The sequence below is a fragment of the Jaculus jaculus genome, chromosome 11, assembly GCF_020740685.1.
Source record: "Jaculus jaculus isolate mJacJac1 chromosome 11, mJacJac1.mat.Y.cur, whole genome shotgun sequence".
Classification (NCBI taxonomy): Eukaryota; Metazoa; Chordata; class Mammalia; order Rodentia; family Dipodidae; genus Jaculus; species Jaculus jaculus.
Genome location: NC_059112.1, coordinates 20,456,751 through 20,477,269, shown reverse-complemented (window position 1 = coordinate 20,477,269; position 20,519 = coordinate 20,456,751). Strand labels below are relative to the sequence as shown.

Sequence of the window (20,519 nt, the reverse complement as noted above, 5' to 3'; positions counted from 1 at the left end):
ATTGCACCTGTTGGCACATTTGGCCTGGCTGGCAAAATTTAACACTTGCAGTATCCACTGTTGAGTACTCTCACCTGTGATTTCTCTCTGTCCCATTGACCTGCATGTATGGTGGCTTTTTCTAGCTTTCTGTCAGCTGGTCTACATGGAGGAGGTTATCAGCTCAGTTCCAGCAGGATTTCTCAGTGGACTTGCAGCCCAAGTATATGGAATCTTCAGTAATAGGGTCTTACCATCTATTTCTGTTGGGAAATCAAGGGTCTCAGCAATGGCCTATAATGTTTTGTGGGCATCAGGCACCTCCATGACTAGCAACTCACTGGAAAGTATCCCATTCCTGGCATTGAAAATTTTCTAGCAATAACCTACAGCACCTTTGTGTTCCATTGTCCAAAAAAGTAGATTACCATATGATTTATTTATATCCTTTTGGATTTTGATTAGCCTTCCCTCCACCTTTCCTTTACTCAATCTCTTCCCCTGACCTCACTTGGGCCTTTTCATGCCCATTAATCTATCCTTCTCCTTACATATATACAATGTCATTCTTTTAAGTACCTCCCTCCCTTCATTTCTCTTCCCTTTATATCTCTTTTCTAGCTTACTGGCCTTTGCTACTGAGTTTTCTTCCTATTCACATAGAAGTCCAGTCATCTGTAGCTAGTATCCACATATGAGAGTGAACATGTGACATTTGGCTTTCTGGCACTGGGTTACCTCATTTCATATAATCATTTTGAGATCCATCCATTTTCCTAAAAATTTCAAAACTTCACTTTTCTTTACTGTTGAGTAGAACTCCATTGTATAAATGTGCCACATCTTCATTATCCACTCAGCAGTTAAGGGACATCTAGGTTGGTTCCATTTCCCAGCTATTGTGAATTGAGCTGCAATAAACATGGTTGAAAAATATGGAACACTTCAAGAATTTGTGTGTCCTCCTTGTGCAGGGGCCATGATAATCTTCTCTGTATTCTTCCAATTTTAGTTTATGTGCTACTGAAGCAAGCACCCTTTTGCCCTTTTCTTATCAGGTGGTCCTTACCTTGTCAGATGAAGTGTACCAGGTGATATCTTGTCTTTTAAATTGTTTTCTCGGTGTTTGTTACAGTGACAAATGTCTGATTAGTACATATGTCTAAGGGCATTCTAATTTGGAATGCAGATAATAAAATGGTTTTGGTCCCTCATGATCTCAATCATGTACTAGACGTGGTAGCAATTTTTTTAAAGTATTTTATTTATTTATTTGAGAGAGAGAGAGAATGGGCACTTCAGGGCCTGCAGCCACTGCAAACAACCTCTAGATGCATGTGCCCCCTTGTGCACCTGGCTTACGTAGGTCCTGGAGAATCAAACCTTGGTCCTTTGGCTTTGCGGGCAAATGCCTTAACTGCTAAGCCATCTCTCCAGCCTGGTAGCAAATTTTGATACATAGCAGCATATATATATATATTAGAAATGTTAGTGTTAGTTAATTTTATTTGTTTATTTTTTCTTTTATGTTTCATAGTTCTTAGGAAGACTGAGTGTCATACATTTAGAACTAACAAGCTTAACTGGACTTACAATGTTTCTGATGGTTTTATTGTCTTACATTGTTTTTGTTACACGTGGGATGATTTATTTATTTAATGATTTCATATTTTATAATTTCCATGTTGCCTTTGTTGTGACCAAATAGAAGCATGGAACAAATGAAAATCCTATCATTCACTGCACCCCCTTCCCAACTACAGCCACAGTTGGAGATTGTTTAGAAGGCTCTGTCAAAATAACTTGACTGTGCTGTGGTGTGAAACAACAGACTGAGAAAAGACAGAAAGCGAAAACATTCCTTGAAGTTTTGCATTTTGCTAATTACATGGTACATATTCTATTGCCAGGGCTAATTCTGGGATGCTATCATAAATTCATGGAGCATGGAACTGAAGGGGTGTAAATTATTGGTGCCTCCTGACTGCACCAGCCACTGCCTGGATGTCGACCAATAGACATCTGAGCCTCCTGACTGAAGCCTGCATTCACTGTGTTGTTGGGCCTGAACATACTGAGAGATAAATGTTACAGCAGCCCATGGATTTTGTACCATTTTTGCCAGAGTCAAAGAGAGAAGGATTTTCCCTTAGCGAAATTCAACTTAGCATCCTGTGGTGGATGACAGCCCAGCTTTGGGAAAACTGGCAATGCTGGCTTTGGACTTCTCCTCCTGCTGTTGAATCCTGGACATTCTTCTTCCTGTCACCACTGCTCATCTTTCCTTTTATAAACTCAACAGTTGCCCAGATTTCCAAAGTTCCCATTAATCCTTACTGTATTACCCAGATATCATCTTCTCTGCAGCATATTACTCATTCAGTTACTGTTATAGTCGGGTTCGCATTGCTGGGAGAAAACACTGGACTAAGAGCAGCTTGTGGGGAAGAAAACAAAAGGATTATTTTGGCTTATGATCATGAGGGGATGCTCCATGATGGCAGGGAGAACAGTGGCATGAGCTGAGGGTGGACCTCACCTCCTAGACAACATTAGATGGACAACAGCAACCAGAAGGTGTGCAAAATATTGGCAAGGGGAAGCTGGCTATAACATCCATAACCACAACTTTAACAGTACACTGCCTCCAGGAGGCTTTAATTCCCAAATTGCTGTTAGCTGGGGACCTCACATTCTGAAGACCTAAGTTTACGGGGGACACATAAAATCAAACCACCACGTTCTACCCCTGGCTTCCACTAACTGACAACCATACATGATGTAAAATAAGATGCATTAAAAGACCCATAGTTTTTATTAATACCATTGACGTTCAAACATCTCCATAGCCCAAGAACTTAACAGAACTATAATGCCAAACACACACATAATAATAATAATAATGGCACAGAAAAAACATTCATACTCCAAAAAAATGGCATTGGGCATAGTAAAAAATATAAGAAATATTCAACCAAATACAAGATTTAAACAGGGAAAAACATCAAACTTTGTAGCTTCAAGTCCAACAATTCTAGTCAGTGACAATTCTCTGGAGTCACAATTCCAATTCTTCCCCTCCACCTAGGCTACTTACAGTCCCAAAAACATCATCTGGTGCTGGATATTCTCCTTAGTAGACATTCTATGTCCTGGCATCTCCAGTGGGTCTCCAACTACAATCTATGGTTTATCTTCATGGCTCTGTTGGGCCTCCATGCAGGTAATAAGCCTGCTTCACACTTCCCATGACCATTTACAAAACACACACTCATGTTGAAAATTCACTGACCCTCTCTTTCCTATATTTGTTATACTTCATAATACCAGGTGGGTTACCAATGTGTTAATCCAAGGTTGCGGGGGCAGATAAAGCAGACTTTGAAGAACAGGACACTCCTTCAGCTTTCAAGCCTCTTCGGAAGATTCTGCATTCTTCCTGTTTTACCAGTGCAGATCAGCTGGCCCAATCTCAAAGGCTATAATCTCTCAAACAATTTCACTTAAATGGGGTAAAGCTTAGGCCTAAAGATTTTATTTCTGTTCCATATCCCTCTGCTCATATCAGCCTATTTCTATGCAATGCATCCCTGCCCAAGTTCTCAGTATACAGGTTTAACAGCAAATCTCTCACACAACCTGCTTCTAGCCCAGTCCATGTAAAGTTCTTTCTCACCTTCACAAGCCAAATCTCACAGTCAATAGTTCGTACTCCATTAACGACTTTCAACTCTGACCAGAAGAGTCCATTAAGCTGTACTTACAGCACTGCAAAGCATCTCTTAGGCCAAGGTTTCAAATCCTCCATTCCTCTTGAAAATCAGCTCCAAAAGGCCAAAGCCACACAGTCAGCAACTATACTGCTGCAGTCAGGCTCACATTGCTGGCAGAAAACACTGGACCAAGAGCACCTTGTAGGGAGGGGGGAAGGGTTTATTTTTGGCTTACAGACTTGTGGGGGCGTTCCATGATGTCAGGAGTAAACGATGGCATGATCAGAAGGTGGACATCACCTCCTGGCCAACATCAGATAGATAACAGCAACCTGGACAATGTGCCAAACACTGACAACAGGAAGCTAGCTACAGACCTCAGAATCCACCCTTCAACTATGGACTGGGAAGTGAAGCAGAAGAGAGCAGAGTCTCTCTCCTTCATATTAGAAATAAAAGGAAAGTAAGGCCAGTGAGTAAAAGACCCATAACTTGGAAGAGAGTAATAAAAAGGGGAAAAATCCTTTCCCCTCATTTCAGCAGCCAAGGGGCTGCCTTACCAGATCAGGGACTCTGAAATTCAAACAATGGTAGCTGAATAGCAATTAAGACCTTACCCTCCAGGACAGCCTCTCTTATAGCTTATTTGGGTGGGCTTTACTAACAGGCTCAGGTGAATCTAAGAGAGAGCTGATGGGTTTTGACTCAAGAGGCTGGCCTAAAATGTGCCAGCATACCTGACTATGTCATATTAGAGAAGAAGCAGAGGGCTCTGTCACTGAGGAATAAGGAGGGATCAGATGCTGAATTCTAGTCCTGCTGATGCAGGCAGAGTGACATCTGTTTTTCACTAACTCACTATGTAAAAAAAGAAAGAAAGAAAGAAAGAAAGAAAGAAAGAAAGAAAGAAAGAAAGAAAGAAAAAGAAAAAGAAAAAGAGAAAGCAAAACAAAATCTACCTGGCTCCTAAGTCTCCCTCACCACATTTACTACATATATATTTGTATTTCTGAGGCATAGTCTTGTTCATGAAAAGGCTATGATGTTAGAAAGACAGTTTTTAAAAATAAATTTGAGGTTTGATATAACAGAAAAAGAAAAGAAAAAAAAGTGGTATATCTCACATAGATATGTTTAAACTCAATAATATTAGTTTACTCAGGTAAAACAATTTGAAAAAATTATTTCAAGATTACGTGGTAGGGCTGGAGGTAGAGCCTAGTTGGTAAAGTGTTTGCTTCTCAAGCATGTAGATATGTGTTTTATTCCTGGTACCTATGTACAATGCTACACATAGTGACACATGTATGTAATCCCAGTGCTGGGGATGAAAAGACAGGCAGATTCCTGCGGGTTTCTGGGTATATCCAGTCTAGCCTACTTGGTGAAACTCCAGGTGCATGAGAGACCCTTTCTCACAAGAGGTGGATGATGTTCTTGAGGTTGTCATCTGAGGTTATCCTTTGGTCTCCATGTCACCTGCATGGACATGAACATATGCATATACACATGCATGAACACAGACAATTATTTCAAAAATGATTATGTTACTTTTGTTATTCAGTTGATATTAAAACTTTCCTTCATCAAAATAAAATGACAAGGGACTGGGAATAGACCTCAATGGGTTAACTGTTTGCTTTTCTAGGACCTGAAATTGATCCTTAGGACCCAAGTTACAAACAAACACTGAAGAGGCAGAGACATGGAGATTTCTAAGGCCCATTGGTCAGGCAGTCTGACTAAACCAGTTGATAAGCTCTAGGCCAATGATAGACAGTATGTTTCCAAAAAAAAAGATGAACTGAAGGGCAGCATTATAAGTTGTCTTCTAGTCTCCATATGTGCAAACACACACACACACACACACACACACAGCACAACCGTGCACACCCAGATACACAAAAGTTAAAATGAGATAAGTATCAAGCAAGAGGCATACATACACGTGTGCTTTGCTTATTTTATGTTCTGAGGCCCATTTTCACACTGTACCCCAAGCTGGCCTAAACTCACACTGTAGCTCAAGCCAGCCTTTGACTCATGCGATTCTCCTGACCCAGCCTCTCAAGCGCTGGGGTGACAGCCCAGCGCCTCCATGCCCAGCTTAGCTATGCCTTGGGAAGCCAGGCAAACCTTGGGAAGTCAGTGCGGAATGTCTTGTGTAGTGCTGCTTTCACATGCAACTGGGAGATGAGTGTTACTAAAAATCTTGCAGCATCTGTAACACATACAGAGCGTGACTTGAGTGATGGAAAAAAAATGTGTTGCCTGAACAGATGTTGTAGCTATTTTCCAAGTGTTAGGCACTCACCTGTGTATGTATTTATCTTCAGATGGCCAGAGAACAGGCAGAAAAAAATCTTTTTTTTTTCTTTTTTTTTTTTTTAAGAATGACCCACCCAAATTCAAAATATCTTCACTAGTGCTTTGATTACATTATGCATGATGGGAAGAACAAGCCAAAAAGCTTATGATTCAAAGTTCTTTAAAGTTTTGGAAAATTTTCAAGATTTGATGTATTCTTCTCTTAATCACCATTATTTGTAATTAATACCTATTGAAATATGTTCACAGATAAATCTTTAATGGAAACAATAGAGAATCAAACAGCCTGGACTGGTTTGGAGAGCATGCACACTAAAGCAAACTGTGTCCCCTAAGTGAACTTTTAGTGAACTTTTTGACTGTATAGGTGGCAACAACAGAATGGTCAGAGTGAGCTTGCACAATTTATCATCTATATAACTTGCCTTATGTTTTGATATTTCAAGGCATTTTTTTTTTGGTTTGGTTGCCTACAAATTTTACAGTAAGCATTGATTAAAACAAGTAACCTAAAATATCACTGTGAACAAGGGATGATTTCTCACAGAATTTAAGGGAACGTCAGTGGTTTTAAGAAGAAAAATGCTGAGGCTGATATAAGAATAAGAAAAACCAAAAAATTATACAAATTTTAAGTGTATTGGGATCTTTGCCATAAAGATATGCCCTACAAGATATATTTTCTATCCAAGTAAATATATTTTATTAAATCAGGTATGTATTAGTATTCACACCTAAAATTATCTATTCTAGGTTTTTCTGAATTTCCACACTGTAAAATTATCAATAGCATTAATAGTGATGAGTACTGGACCTAAAACTATCTAGGAGACCAACCTCTGGAGGTGCTTGTGAGGACATTTCTGGGTGAGATTAACTAAGATGAAAAGAACTACCACAAGGGTAGGCTGCAGCCCTGGGTTGATTGAAAAGAAGATGTTTGGATACCAGCATTCATCGCTACTTTCTTTTTTTTTAAATTTTTATTAGCATTTTCCATGATTATAAAAAAATATCGCATGTTAATTTCCTCCTCCCCCTACACTTTCCCCTTTGAAATTCCATACTTTCTGTCTGCAGACGCAATGTGGCCAGATGTCTCAAGGTGCCTCCATTATGACTTTCCCATTTTGATGGAATGTCTTCTTGAACAAGGAGCCAAAAGAAACCCTTCTTTCCTCCAGTGGCTTTTGTTAGGTAGTTTGTCATAGCAACAACAACAAAAAAATACATTCAGAAATTTTGACTTTCATGTTAACTTTGTACTATTTATAATCAATGGTCAAACGTGCATGCTCATGTCTATTATCCCAGACCTATAGTACTTCATATCATCATCTAGCGTGCCCAAATGCCTCATTCTAGTTTGTTCTTTTTGCTAATGCTGGCCATCTATTTCCTCTGTCCCTTAAGGGTTACTTTCTGCTCTTGCTCCACCCTGCATGGAGGGAGAATTCATTTAGAAAATTTTAGAATTTCTCATTTAACTTAGTGATTCTTTGACTTTTAGTATTCAGAAAATAATCTTAACTCATATAAAGGAAACAGGTGAGCTTTTGGGAAAGATTTCAATTAAAAATAAAACATAACAAATAAGTTAGGAGTACGGAGCAAGAGAAGTGTTGCTTCCTGTGATCTAATTTCTGAGAATGACAGACACAACACTCCCTGGCATTTGAGAGCTGTTTTCTCACCTGAGACGTGAAAGGAAGAGAGGAGAAATAAAGAAATGCAGATTCTACATTATAGCAACTGTTCTTTTCTCCCCCTCCCAAATCAGTTCTACAGTGAGAATATGAGAATCTGCACAGTGAAAACTTTTATGTATTGTTCACTAACCTTTGATCAGTGACTTATTATATTATACCCGACTTTTAATTTTTTTATTAAAAAGCTTATGAAGCACTGAATTTTTACTAGACATTATAAAAATTACAAGGCATGTAATTGTTCACAAATATTTTTTGCCTTCAAGGTATTTATGAATTGCTTATTACATTATATAAAGATACTGTGAGCATGGTCAATGCGAAAGAGGAACCTCAGTGTCTTGACAGATCGGGGTTAGAAGGGCAGAGACAGCTGAGAAGAGGACACAATGAGCCAAGTGTTCTAGCCATCAGTAAACCTTCCTTCGGTAGACATCTATTTCCACAAGTGAAAAGGGGTTTGTCTATACACTGTGTTGCCACAAGTGAAGCCCCAACAGCATTTGTTTATATTGCAGCCGAACACTGTAAACTATCAGTAACACTTATATTAATTAACTCTTAGATTATAATGTTTTATTTTTCTTTCTACATGTCTAGTATAAGAAAGGGTTAGCATCACTTCTGAGAGTTTTAATCTGTTCATTTTTTAAAAATTAATTTCAACTATGATATTTACTCAGTGCCTTACAAGGACCTATGGTATATTTCAAAAACTACTTCTTTTTTTTTTTCTTTTTGAGGTAGGGTCTTACTCTAACCCAGGCTGACCTGGAATTCACATAGGTATCCTCAGTCTGGCCTGAAACTCACAGTGATCCTCCTGCCTCTGCCTCCTGAGTTCTGGGACTAAAGGCATGCACCGTCACACCTGGCTATTTCTTTTTTTCACTTTATGTGTTTTAAAGATTTCCCACAGTGCTTTAGCTGCTCAATTTAATATTAAACTCTTCCCCAGAGAAAGCTTTCATTTTTTACATAGCTTTAATTTTCCATGCTAAAGGATTATTTATTATTATCTTTAGGATTGCGAAATTTATTTTGTATAAATTATGTTAATTATGTGCTCCTATAACAAGCTTCACCTTCTCAGCCCATTAAGCACTAAATAATGTAAAATTTATACTAACTCTGACTGTACCGTAATCTTTATAAAAACAGGAGATATTTTCATGTGGTATTCCCATAATTTGTGTAACCAATCCCTTATTGTTCGACATGCAGCTTTCTTGGAATCTATGGTATGATTCTAAAATATTCGTGTGGTTGACCTTTACAGACTCTACAATAACTGTCTATTTTAGTTTATTTATGATTATCAGAAATTTTTAACTGTTCAGTTATTTGCTGGCTAATTGATTTATTTGAAACTCTTCATATAATTTGTCATTTATTTTTAAATATGTGGCCTTTGGTACACTGGAAGCAGTATTATGTTGTCCTTTGAAAAGACTGAGAGACACTCGTCTTTCCAATGACTGGGTCAGAGTAGTGGCATTTGATGCTTTTATTTTATCCAAAGTTCAGGAGGAGCTCACAGTAACTATCAGTTCCTGGAACTTGCTGATGTTTGGCTTATGCCTGATTTTCAACACTTTTAGATTTATGCATTTTAACATTGTTTCCATGTTAACTTCTTTTTGATTCATTTATATTTATTTTGTGTTTTTTTCTCATAAAATCATATTATTTATTTATGCTACAAAATTATTCCTTGTTCTTTTCTATTTTATTAGTTCTTTTACTCTGCTTTACCTTGTTTCATTTAGACATATTTCTTCAACCTTCATATGGAGTATCTAAATCATTTATTTCCTTATTTACCTCAGAACTGGGTGTTTAAGTCATGCATTACCCTTGGAGAACAGCCTCATTTACTTACATCTCATAAACACAGCCATAGGCTTTAAAAAACACCCTGTCCTCCAGGTGTATTTTGCAGACTTTTGGCAATACTTGGAATATCCCTTGTGTTGCCGTGTTTTTAATATTTCACTGATATGTTTTTACACATGTATAGTTTTATGTTTCTTTTTAAAATTTTTGAGAAAGAGAAAGAGAGAAGAGAGAGAGAGAGAGAGAGAGAGAGAGAGAGAGAGAGAGAGAGAGAGGGAGAGAGAGGGAGAGAGGGAGTTGTGGACCAGGGAGAGGGGACAAAAGAGAATAAAGGGATGGAAAAATGATCAATTATAATATATTTATATATTCTAATATGCAGTTTATTAAATAAAAAAGAATACCAGTGTGTGTATAAAATAATAACTTACTTTATATCTAACTTTTCAGTAATTAGATTGAAATCAATAAACTTCTAATTTTTATTTCAGATACAAATAACTAGAGAACATTTTATATGTATCTTTGATGTTCTAATGAACAGTTTCATCTATGGTCTGGTGTGGGAGCCAGTAGAGCTTAATATGGTCATGATAAGGATTTTCTATTAATTCCACATTCTAGGATAAGGGCCTGTATTACCACTTCCAGTTTTCATCTTTCCTTTTCACTATGTTTATATTTCTAGTTTTTTTCAATGGTGTCATTTATACTCTAAACAAAATATGGATAACTCTTTTATTTCATTTATCCATGTTAACAGTTTCCATTGAATTCTTGCTACCTCTTCTGGAAGAAAAATGGAGTACTCAGTTGCAAATAGTTTCCTTAACTAATCTCCACTTTAGTGATTTATTTTTCATGTTGCCTTTCTGTTTCTTTGCAAACCATAACTGATGAATATCTACTATGTTTAGAAAAAATATTTCCAAGTAGTTTCTATGTACTTTTCTTTGGAAACTGCATTGTCCAAAGATGGATGAACAGTATTTTAATTCCATATTCTCTTCTACAAAGAGCTCTTGCCACCCTGATAGTTTTTGCTTCTCCACTTAAGTTCAGCAAACATTTTTGTTAGACAAGTCCAGCAAATATCTAAAAAAAAAAATTACTTATTTATTTGCAATAAGAGAGAGAGAGAAAGAAGAGAGAGAAAAAATGGGTATTTCAGGGCCTCCAGGCACTGCAAACAAATTCTAGTGCACATGCCACTTTGTGCGTCTGATTTTACATGGGTACTGTGGAATTGAACCCAGGTTCTTAGGCTTGGTAAGCTGGTGCTTTTAACTGCTGAGCTGTATCTCCATCCCCAGTTCTGCAAACTTTTGAACATGGCACCTAATCAGTTGAACATAATGAAGTACTGGCATGTAGCTTCCAAAGCTGGTTGAAGAAAGAGCATGCCATTTCAGCTTGTGTTGACATTGTCCTCGTTAATGTCTGCTGGGCAAGAAATTAGATCACTATGTCGGAGAGGCCACATTGAAGCCAAGGTATCCACAGATCCTTTATAACTTCTTTTGGAACAAATCCCTTGCATTTCTTCTTGCCAAATCTGTAGAATCATAGTTCACATCCCTGGCTTGTCTTATAGTTTCTTGGCTGACCTCTTTTAGCTGGGTCTTATGATTTTATTTTTATGTCATACTTCTTTTCTACTGTGTTTTAGTTCAAAAAAAAAAAAAAAGGATTAGTTCCAGCTTTTACTAGTTAAATATAGACATTTTCTTGTGTGATATTCATTTGCTTTTGATTTTTCTCTTCTTTTTTAATATGGTAATTTTGCATGGATATTTCCAACTGACTCCTCATATTTAAATTGAGGTAGCTCTTCTGGGAATGGATAATTTATTCTTCTATAAATAATGTAGGGAATGCCCGGAGAGTCGGCACATATCTCAGCAGCTTGTGCATCCTTCTGTGGTCTCTGGAACGTCAACCTGTCTTCCCCTTTGGCCTGATTTGGCTTCCAGTAACTCAAAAGTCCCCATGACTCAAAATCAACCTTGATGGTTTTGTTTTTGCTTTTAGCTCTCTCCTGATACATCTGTCTCTTCAGATGACAGAAAATTGGCAGATGTAGAGCTTCATGTGCCTTGTAATTTTCTTCTTTTTCTGATACAGAAGTTACCTACTGGAAAAGGCAGGTATAATTGCTAATTTCCAAACTCAACGCTGTTTCATTTCTGCTATGCCATGGTATTAAATAAGGCTCAGACAAGCTTCAAGAGCTGGCCTAAGTTCTTCACTTATGTAGTTGGGCTTTGTAATATAGTAATATAGTAGGAAGGAAAAGATATATTTGCTCAGGGGTTGTATGAAAACATAGTGAATAAAGTTGTGAAGAATGTGGGAGTGCAGTTGTCTCTGAAGTAACTACAGTAATTCCATTTTTTTGGGGGGGGCTATACACCCAATAATGGGATTTCTGGGTCCTATGGTAGGATTTTTTTTTTTTTTTATTGAAACTCCAGACTGTTTTGCATGATGGCTGAGCTGATGTTCTTTCCCACAACCATTTTCAGAGTTTCCTTTTCTCCACATCCTTGCCAGCACTTGCTCTTTGTCTTTTTCAAAAAAAATATATTTATTTGCAAGCACAGTATGGTAGAAGAGAGACAAAGAGAAAATGGGTATGCTGAGGCCTCCAACAACTGCAGACTCCACATGCATGTGCCATCCTGTGCATCTGGCTTTATGTAGGTACTGAGAAATCCAACCCAGATCATTAGGTTTTGCAGGCCAGCACCTTAACTGCTAAACCTTCTCTCTTATCCTGTGTTTTGTCATTTTTATTTTCATTTTTATTAGAGAGAGAGAGAGGCAGAGAGAGACAGAGAGAGACAGAGGGAGAGAGGGAGAGAAAGAGAGACTGTGAAAGAATTGGCATGCTAGGGCCTCAGGCATTGCAATAAAATTCCAGATGCCTGCACCACCTAGTGGGCATGTGTGACCTTGCACTCGTCTCACCTTTCTGTGTTGGGCTAATGTGGGATCTGGAGAGTAGAACATGGGTCCTTAGGCTTTGCAGGCAAGCGCCTTGAATGCTAAGCCATCTCTCCAGCCCATGTTTTGTCTTTTTGATGGTGGCTATTCTTACTGGGGTATTCAGCTATCTCATCATGGCATTGATTGACATTTCCCTGGTGAGTCACAACTTTGAAACAGCTTTTCATATAATTGTTTGCCATTTATATATATTATTTTGAGAAATTTCTTTTTGTTTCCAGCTTGTCTTTTTTTTCTTATATTGCACATTCTTATTATTGAGTTTTGAGAGCTTCTTATATATGATAGTCCAATGTTAGCTTGCAAATATATATATATTTCTCCCATCTTATAGGCTGTCTTTTTCCTCCGTGCAAGTTTGTAATTTGATGTTATTGCTTTTGTCAATTACTGTATTATTTTCTTGACTCCAGGTGAGTATAATGTTGTTTCTAGATTCTAAATGGCCTTAGTTTGAAGAGCTGTATCAACAGCATTTGTTTTACCTGTCTCTCATTTCAAAGTGGAATTTCTTCTGTAGCCTAGTCACCCTTCATTAATGCCTTGTTTTATATAAAACAAATTTGACCACTGCTGTACTGGATCCCTTCAATGCTATTGAATCTTCTCTCTGAAAAATCCTAGACTCCTTTGTGTTAAATTTTTACAATTGTCTGTTATTATTCCATTAAATACCGATTACTTCTATTTTATGATTATTTGGTATGAATTAGGGAGAAAGTAAAATTATAATTGCTGACATCTCAGATTAATAGTTGAAAAACAGTCCTGGTTTTTCACTCTATTGAGTGTCTGATAGTTGACTACTTATGGTAGAGGATAAGAAAAGTGAAGGCTGGAAGTTAGAAAACAGAGAGTAGCATATTTGTATTGGTAATGCAGGACATACAAATGTGGGCTGGAGAGGTGGCTTAGGAGTTAACATTCTTGCCTGTGAAGCCTAAGGACCCATGTTCTACTCTCAAGGCCCCATGAAAGCCAGACTCACAAAATGATGCAAGTGCAAGTTCACACATGTGCTCAAGCTGGTGCATGTGTCTGGAGTTCCAAATCCCTATTTCTCTCTTGATCTCTCTGTCACTCTCTCACATTAAAAAGGGCCAGTCTGTTGGGCTTGCCTCAAAAACAAACAAACAAACAAACAAAAAATGTTGTGATATAGAAGGGAAGTTGAACAGGAAACTTTTGTGATTGTTTTCATGAAGGGTTAAGGAAAACAAAAGAATCAAGCATAAAAGGCAGTGGGGTTTAGAAACTGGTCAGTGTGTTCTACTCTTCCCTTGATTAAGGAAATCAGATAGAAAGCTATTTTGTTATAGGAGATGGGGTAATTCTTAACAGGAAGAGATTTCAATGCCTCATTCACATTAAATAATTGGGGGTTTTGCCTCTATAGTTTTCAAGTTCTATCTATTTTTTGGTGTGTGTGTGTAGATAAGCATGGCTAGTGTGCATATGGAAAAAAAAAAACAAAAACCTGTGTCTTCCTTTATCCATATCCCACTGTTTTTGTGTGATGGGGTCTTTCACTGAACTCGAAGCTGCCACTTTTGGACAGGCTGACCGACCGATCAGCAAGTCTGAGTGATAATACTATCCCCCATACTTCTCGTGTCTACGATTATTGAGTGCATGACTGGGCCTGGTTTTTTCACACCAGTGCTGGGGACCAAATTCAGATTTTTATGCTTGCATGACAACTGCTCTACTTGCTGAACCATCTCCCTAGTCCCTGGAGACAGTTTTCTTTTGTCATAGTTAGGATGTTGAAGATCAGCAGCTTGTTGAGAATGGGGGCCAGATGATGTGCTAAAACCCTACCAGGCACATGATACCCTTCCCCACAACTAGCAATTATCTGGTCCCAAATGTCAATAATGCTGAGGCAAAGGATTCATGACCCATGTGAAGATGTCTAGTAGGCAGGCAGTTTGCAACCAACAAAAGAGCCACCATGAAAGAGGAGCCTTGGGCTGGAGAGATGGCTTAGCGGTTAAGCGCTTGCCTGTGAAGCCTAAGGACCCCTGTTCAAGGCTCGGTTCCCCAGGTCCCACGTTAGCCAGATACACAAGGGGGCGCACGCATCTGGAGTTCATTTGCAGAGGCTGGAAGCCCTGTCGTGCCCATTCTCTCTCTCTTCCTCTATCTGTCTTTCTCTCTGTGTCTGTCGCTCTCAAATACATAAATAAAAAATTAAAAAAAAAAAAGAAAGAAAGAGGATCCTTTAATTGCCCAAATCCGTTATTTCCTCTGACTGGAGTCAAAGATAGACAACATATGTCAGCTTATTTTCTGTTAGGCAAGTCTTTATGATATGAAGTATTGGGCACAAGCATAATAAGATGTACCATTTCCAAATCTGACCCATCAAAAGTCCCATTTGCAATTCAACATGTCTTTCTTCGTCCAGCTGCTTTATATAATGAGAACAGTAAAACCAGAGGACACAAAAAGATGGGGTGTCCTCAGTACGGAATTGGTTTCATGACTCAATCAGCGCTTGGAAGGAATAAAGCTACTTTCTCATTAAAAACATTATTTCAAATATCTTGTCAGTGTATGTGAAATCAAATCTTTTGAAAACTGGAGAGTCTGTGGTTGTCTATTGCTGCACATCAAATGATTCTGCAACTGAGTAGCTTAAAACAACACACATTTATTATTGCTCAGTTTCTGAGGGCCAGGAACTTGGTCAGAGCGAAGGCGAGTGACACTGTCCCTGTATTTCTCTTGAAGCTGCAGAGTGTCAGTTGGAGCTGAAGTCATCTCAAGGCTTGGCTGAGGTTAGGGGATCTGCTTCTCAGCTCACTTATAGGGATATTGGCATGCCTTGGCTGGTTGGCAGAGGAGACCTCTGTTTCTTGCCACATGGGCCTCTCTGTAGGCTGTCTGAATAGCTTACTTCTATGCCAACTGACTTCCACCAGAGCTAGAGGAGAGAGAAGAGAGGCAGAACACACACACACACACACACACACACACACACACACACACAGACGGGGATGGTGGGGGGAGGCTGCTAAGATGGCTCAGTGATTCAAGGCCCTTGCTTAGAGAGTCTGCTGGCCCAGGTTCAATTCCTCAGCCACCCACATAAGCCATATGCAAAAAGCGATATGAGATCTGGTGTTCATTTGTAGCTGCAGGAGGCAATGGCACACTCATGCATGTGCACAAACACATGAAAATAAATAAAAAATATTTTAAAGAGAGTTTAAAATGGAAGCAGGGAGACCATGTTTGCCATAGCTGGCTCTCAGACGTGCCAAAGTGTCTCCGTGACATACGTTTCTAGTTATGCAGCCCAATATGGATGCAAGGTGAGGGGCCACTACCTAGGGGCATAAGCAACTGAATGGGACACTCAGTTTGAATCACTTTGGATTTAAGAGTTTAGTGGCACAGATATTTAACCTTTACGTTAGATGTTGTTGCCCTTAGCAATACCAATACTTCTCTTTGTCTTTCATCAATAATATGCACAGCTTCTTTCCTTGGGGAGATTCACTTTGGGTTTAGTGGCTCTCACCATTAAGTGAAGATGAGGGAACCCCAGACTGGAGATTCCCAGCCTCTCCAAACTGTGAGAAAATAAATGCAATAGGAGTCACCCAGTCTACAGTAGTCCATTATGGCCGCCTGAATTAACTGGAGAAACAAGATAAGGCATGTCCTGAAAGAGGTCCTTCTCTGGTACACTGAAATAAGCAACTGGAAAGATGCATGGTCAGAATGCTACAGGGCTTCACAGTGTTATCTGGAGACCAGGATAGAACCCATGGGTAAAGTCCAAGCCAAATCCACATTGCCTAGGTGGAAGGTGTTTGAATTTAAGAAGTCAGGGTTCCAAATATTAATATTAATATTATTATAGTAGAAGAGGCTCATGGTTCACATCTGCATTTTAATTCACATAATTAGAAATTTACATAGGAACTTCATCATAGGCAACTTTGAGCAAGTTAATGATGTTTTCACCTGTAAATAGAATAGTAAAATACAATCATAAGGTTGTTTTAATAAATAAGCTATGATGTGTGTAAAAAAAAAAACAACAACACAATACACAGTTGATAATGTGTCTTGCTAATTGAATTTAGGGCTTGAGAAGTAAACTGAATCCTATAGATTCCTCTAATAAATTCATCAGTAGTCCCCATTCCCATTAATGAAAAATGACAGACAGTCACATAAATTAAGTTTTTGAAATTTAAATATTGACATTTTAGTTGCAGTCAGATTTAATGATGAAATGTTCATTGTCCACCCTTGAATAAATACAACAAGGAACATGACACTATGAATATTTGGAGCTCATAAATAATCTCACAAAATGACCTCATTAAATACTAATCCTTTCCCTTTTGACAGGGACTGGGGCTTATACTCTATTTTATTCACAAAAGCTAAACTTGATTGTCAAAATTTCAGTCAGTTAAACCAAAGAATTTTCTCTTCGAAATAAAGATGCATTATCAGCTGTCAAAGCTTTATTGACACTGAAATAGAGGGTAAAGGGAGCTGCAGGATGGAAGATCGCTGAGCAGAGTGCAGGGTACAGAAATACGTGATAAATCTTCCAGACATGTAGCCCAGGCTGACCTGGAATTCACTATGTAGCCTCAGGATGTCCTCAACCTCACAGTGATCCTCCTATCTCTGCCTCCTGAGTGTTGGGATTCAAGGCGTGCGCCACCGCACCTGGCTATCCACTGCCTTTTGTCCCCACAAGTCTGGTACTTCTCAGTATACTTTGAATCTTGAGCTAGTTCCCCAAATCACACTATGAAGGAAGTAAACTAAAATATAAAATATATCTGTTTAAACAAAAACTATGATAGATCTAAACTATCAAATAATCTATTGCATGCATCAAGATCAAACTGGATACTGAGTGATCATGCCTCACTGCTTCTCTGCCTAAAAAACATTTCTGTTGGCTGAGACAGGGTGCACCCACCTAGTGCCAGAGGCTCAAAGTGGAGATTAAAGTGAAAGGGATGTCTAAAACACTTGTTCAGGGTGACATCATTTGGATAGGAAATCAGAAATAAATCGAACAGTTTGCTTAAAAATTCATAAATCATATATTTATTATTTATTGTGTTCAGTGGGGATTTAGTGATGAAAAACAGCCTCAAAAGTGAACATCCTCAATTCCTGCATTTTCATGGAATAAATTAAATATTGTAAGCAAACACATACAGTGTCATGTGGCTGTGGATGCTCTGGAGAGAAATAAAGGAAGCTGATTGGAAACATGCTGACCCAACTGTTTATCTGTGATGTCCTCTTTGTTAAGCAATGTGCACTTTATTAAATAACTATGATATTTGTTAGAAAAGTGCATCGTGATAGACACTGGAGGATAGTATATTTCAGTAAAGAAACAAAACTTTAGCAATCCTTTAGATAATGGAAGCAGGCAGTGGTTTTTGTTGTTGTTTGCTTGTTTGTTTTACCTATTTCTTCATGATAAATCTGACACTGGGAAGCCTTTTTAATGCTATGAACTCTTTTGCCCATACAGTGCATTTTGTGTGAACCTTGAAAGTCAAACTCCAGTATAAGCAACCCTGAAGTGTAGCTGAAATTATAATTCAGATAAATGTCAGCAACACACATCCACACTTTATGTTTATGAGTGACAAAATTATATTACATATCATTATGGTTTCTGCACTTAAGAGAAAACAGAAAGCATGTATTAGCAGAAAGAATTGGAAAAACTCTTCTTGCAATGGACAAGTACCTATATTTTAGTAGTGCAACAGAATAGAAAAAAATAGTTCTCTCTCTCTCTCTCTCTCTCTCTCTCTCTCTCTCTCTCTCTCTCTCTCTCTCTATATATATATATATATATATATATATATATATATATATATATATATATATATATATATATATATATATATCTCACCCAGTCCCATTTATTTAAGATGGCTGCAAGCACTTCATCACAGGTAGAATCCTGATCCTTCAAGTTTTTCAGAGCTTAGCACTCCTGTTGGCTGGCCACTCTTGAGTCAGCCCCCTGAGTCCAGCAACCAATCAGGTCTCTCCTTTACACACCTGAGTCTGGCGGTAACGCTCATCCTGATTGGATGTTTGACCCATTAACGGTGTGTGTGACTCACCCTCACGCTCCTGGCCCTGCGTCTCTATATCATCATCTTGGACCTCCTGTGAGGGGTTCTTATGGCATGTGCGCGCCTGCTTTGGTTTCTGTTTGTGTGTGGGGGATGTAGGTGTGTGTTTGTGTGCACACAGACATGTGTATGCATGCTTGTGCGGGCCTTCCTTAGAGGCTTCTCCCCCAGGCGTGTGAGGGGAGAGTTTCTCCATCTCCCCTGCCCTTTCCCAAACAGGCTGGAAAGGGGGAGAACTACCTTTGGTTTAGGCTTCCCCTCTGGATGCTAACTCTGCCATAAACAAACCTTATAATTCTTAATTTACCCTTCTCTGAGTCTGCATTTTCAATTCTTTGCTCAGTTGGACAGAGATCCAAAAGCCCGGGTCCACGGGCCTGGGATTTCCTCTGGCATTATGGAATCTGACTTCCCCTTAGACTCCAAGTCCTGTGTCCGTAGCTTTGCAGCCTGCATAAAAGTCATCTTTTTGATTTAAGTGTAATATGATAAATGTAGATTTAAAAATATATTTTATTTTTATTTATTAATTTGAGAGAGAGAGCAATACAGAAACAGGCAGGGAGAGCAAGAGAGAGAGTGAGAGAGAGAATGGGTGCACCAGGGCCTTCAGCCACGGCAAAAGAACTCCAGATGCGTGTGCCCCCTTGTATATCTGGCTAATGTGGGTCTTAGGGAGTGGAACCTGGGTCCTTTGGCTTTGCAGGCAAGCACTTCAACTGCTAAGCATCTCTCCGCCCTGAAATGTAGATTTAACAAATCCATTTCTGTAGGGGTGACTTGTTACTTTCTGTACCTCTGCCATTTTGTTTGGATGCTTCATCTCCAGCAGCTGGCGGCCGAGCACCCGCCCGCGCTCCGGCTCTGATGGGAGCTTAGCAGCAGGTGAATACAGAGCCGCTGTGGATGCCCTGGGAATCACGGACTCTCGAACCTAGATGTGATATGATATGCTTACATCGCCTGACTGGTTTACTTAAGGCTGAAAACGAGTTCAAAGGAAAAATGACTTACACAACTTTGCAGATTTACCAGGTAATATGTGCCCAAGAGAAAACAAGGTACTCTTGCTACCCCCGTTCAAAACGCAGGAAGACATGAATTATTTTCCCAGCGTCGCAGGATGACCGAGTAGTTGAATTGGGATGGAAGGTCCAGACTTCCTGACTTCACAGCCCACCCAATACTGCGCTCAAGTCGGCTGACCTGGGATCTTCTGCCAATTCGCAACCCTCCTCTGCCTCCGTTTGGAACTCCTAACTGCCTGTGCTTCTTTCTGCTCCAAATCTTGGCTCCTTAAATACTTACACTGAGGAGCAGGTGGAAGACTGTTGCAAAGAATGGGCAAACACATTCTTGTTTTGCCTCTCTCTTTCCTCTCCTCTTCTCTCCCTCTCTCTCTCTCTCTCTCTCTCTCTCTCTCTCTCTCTCTCTCTCTCTCTCTATATATATATATATATATATATATATATATATATATATATATATATATATATATACATAATTTTTTCCCTACAGATTAGGGTATTTTTCTCAATTATGCATACTTATTCATTCTGCCAACAATTCTTTTAAGGCTGTTAAAGCTGCAGTCAATTTTCTCAGTTTGATGTTCCAAAGGAACCTGCTGTGTCTTTTTCATTCTAGGCAGAAATAGGCCTGGTAGGATCCGCCAGCTGTGAGAAAGTCATTGAGCAGCTAAGAACTTTCTGTTTGCTTTTACAAACATTGTTATATTTTCATAGTTTCAGAGTTTGAGCAGCATTTAATTTCTTTATGCTTTATATTTTTGCTTT

General features: G+C 38.8%; 1 non-coding gene across 1 annotated transcript; it reads right to left on the bottom strand.

Moving 5' to 3' along the window:
• Positions 1-908: 908 nt before the first annotated feature.
• Positions 909-1,015, bottom strand: LOC123453382. Its single transcript, XR_006632775.1, has one exon. It is a non-coding gene; the product is annotated as a U6 spliceosomal RNA (small nuclear RNA).
• Between the last annotated feature and the right edge of the window lie 19,504 nt (positions 1,016-20,519).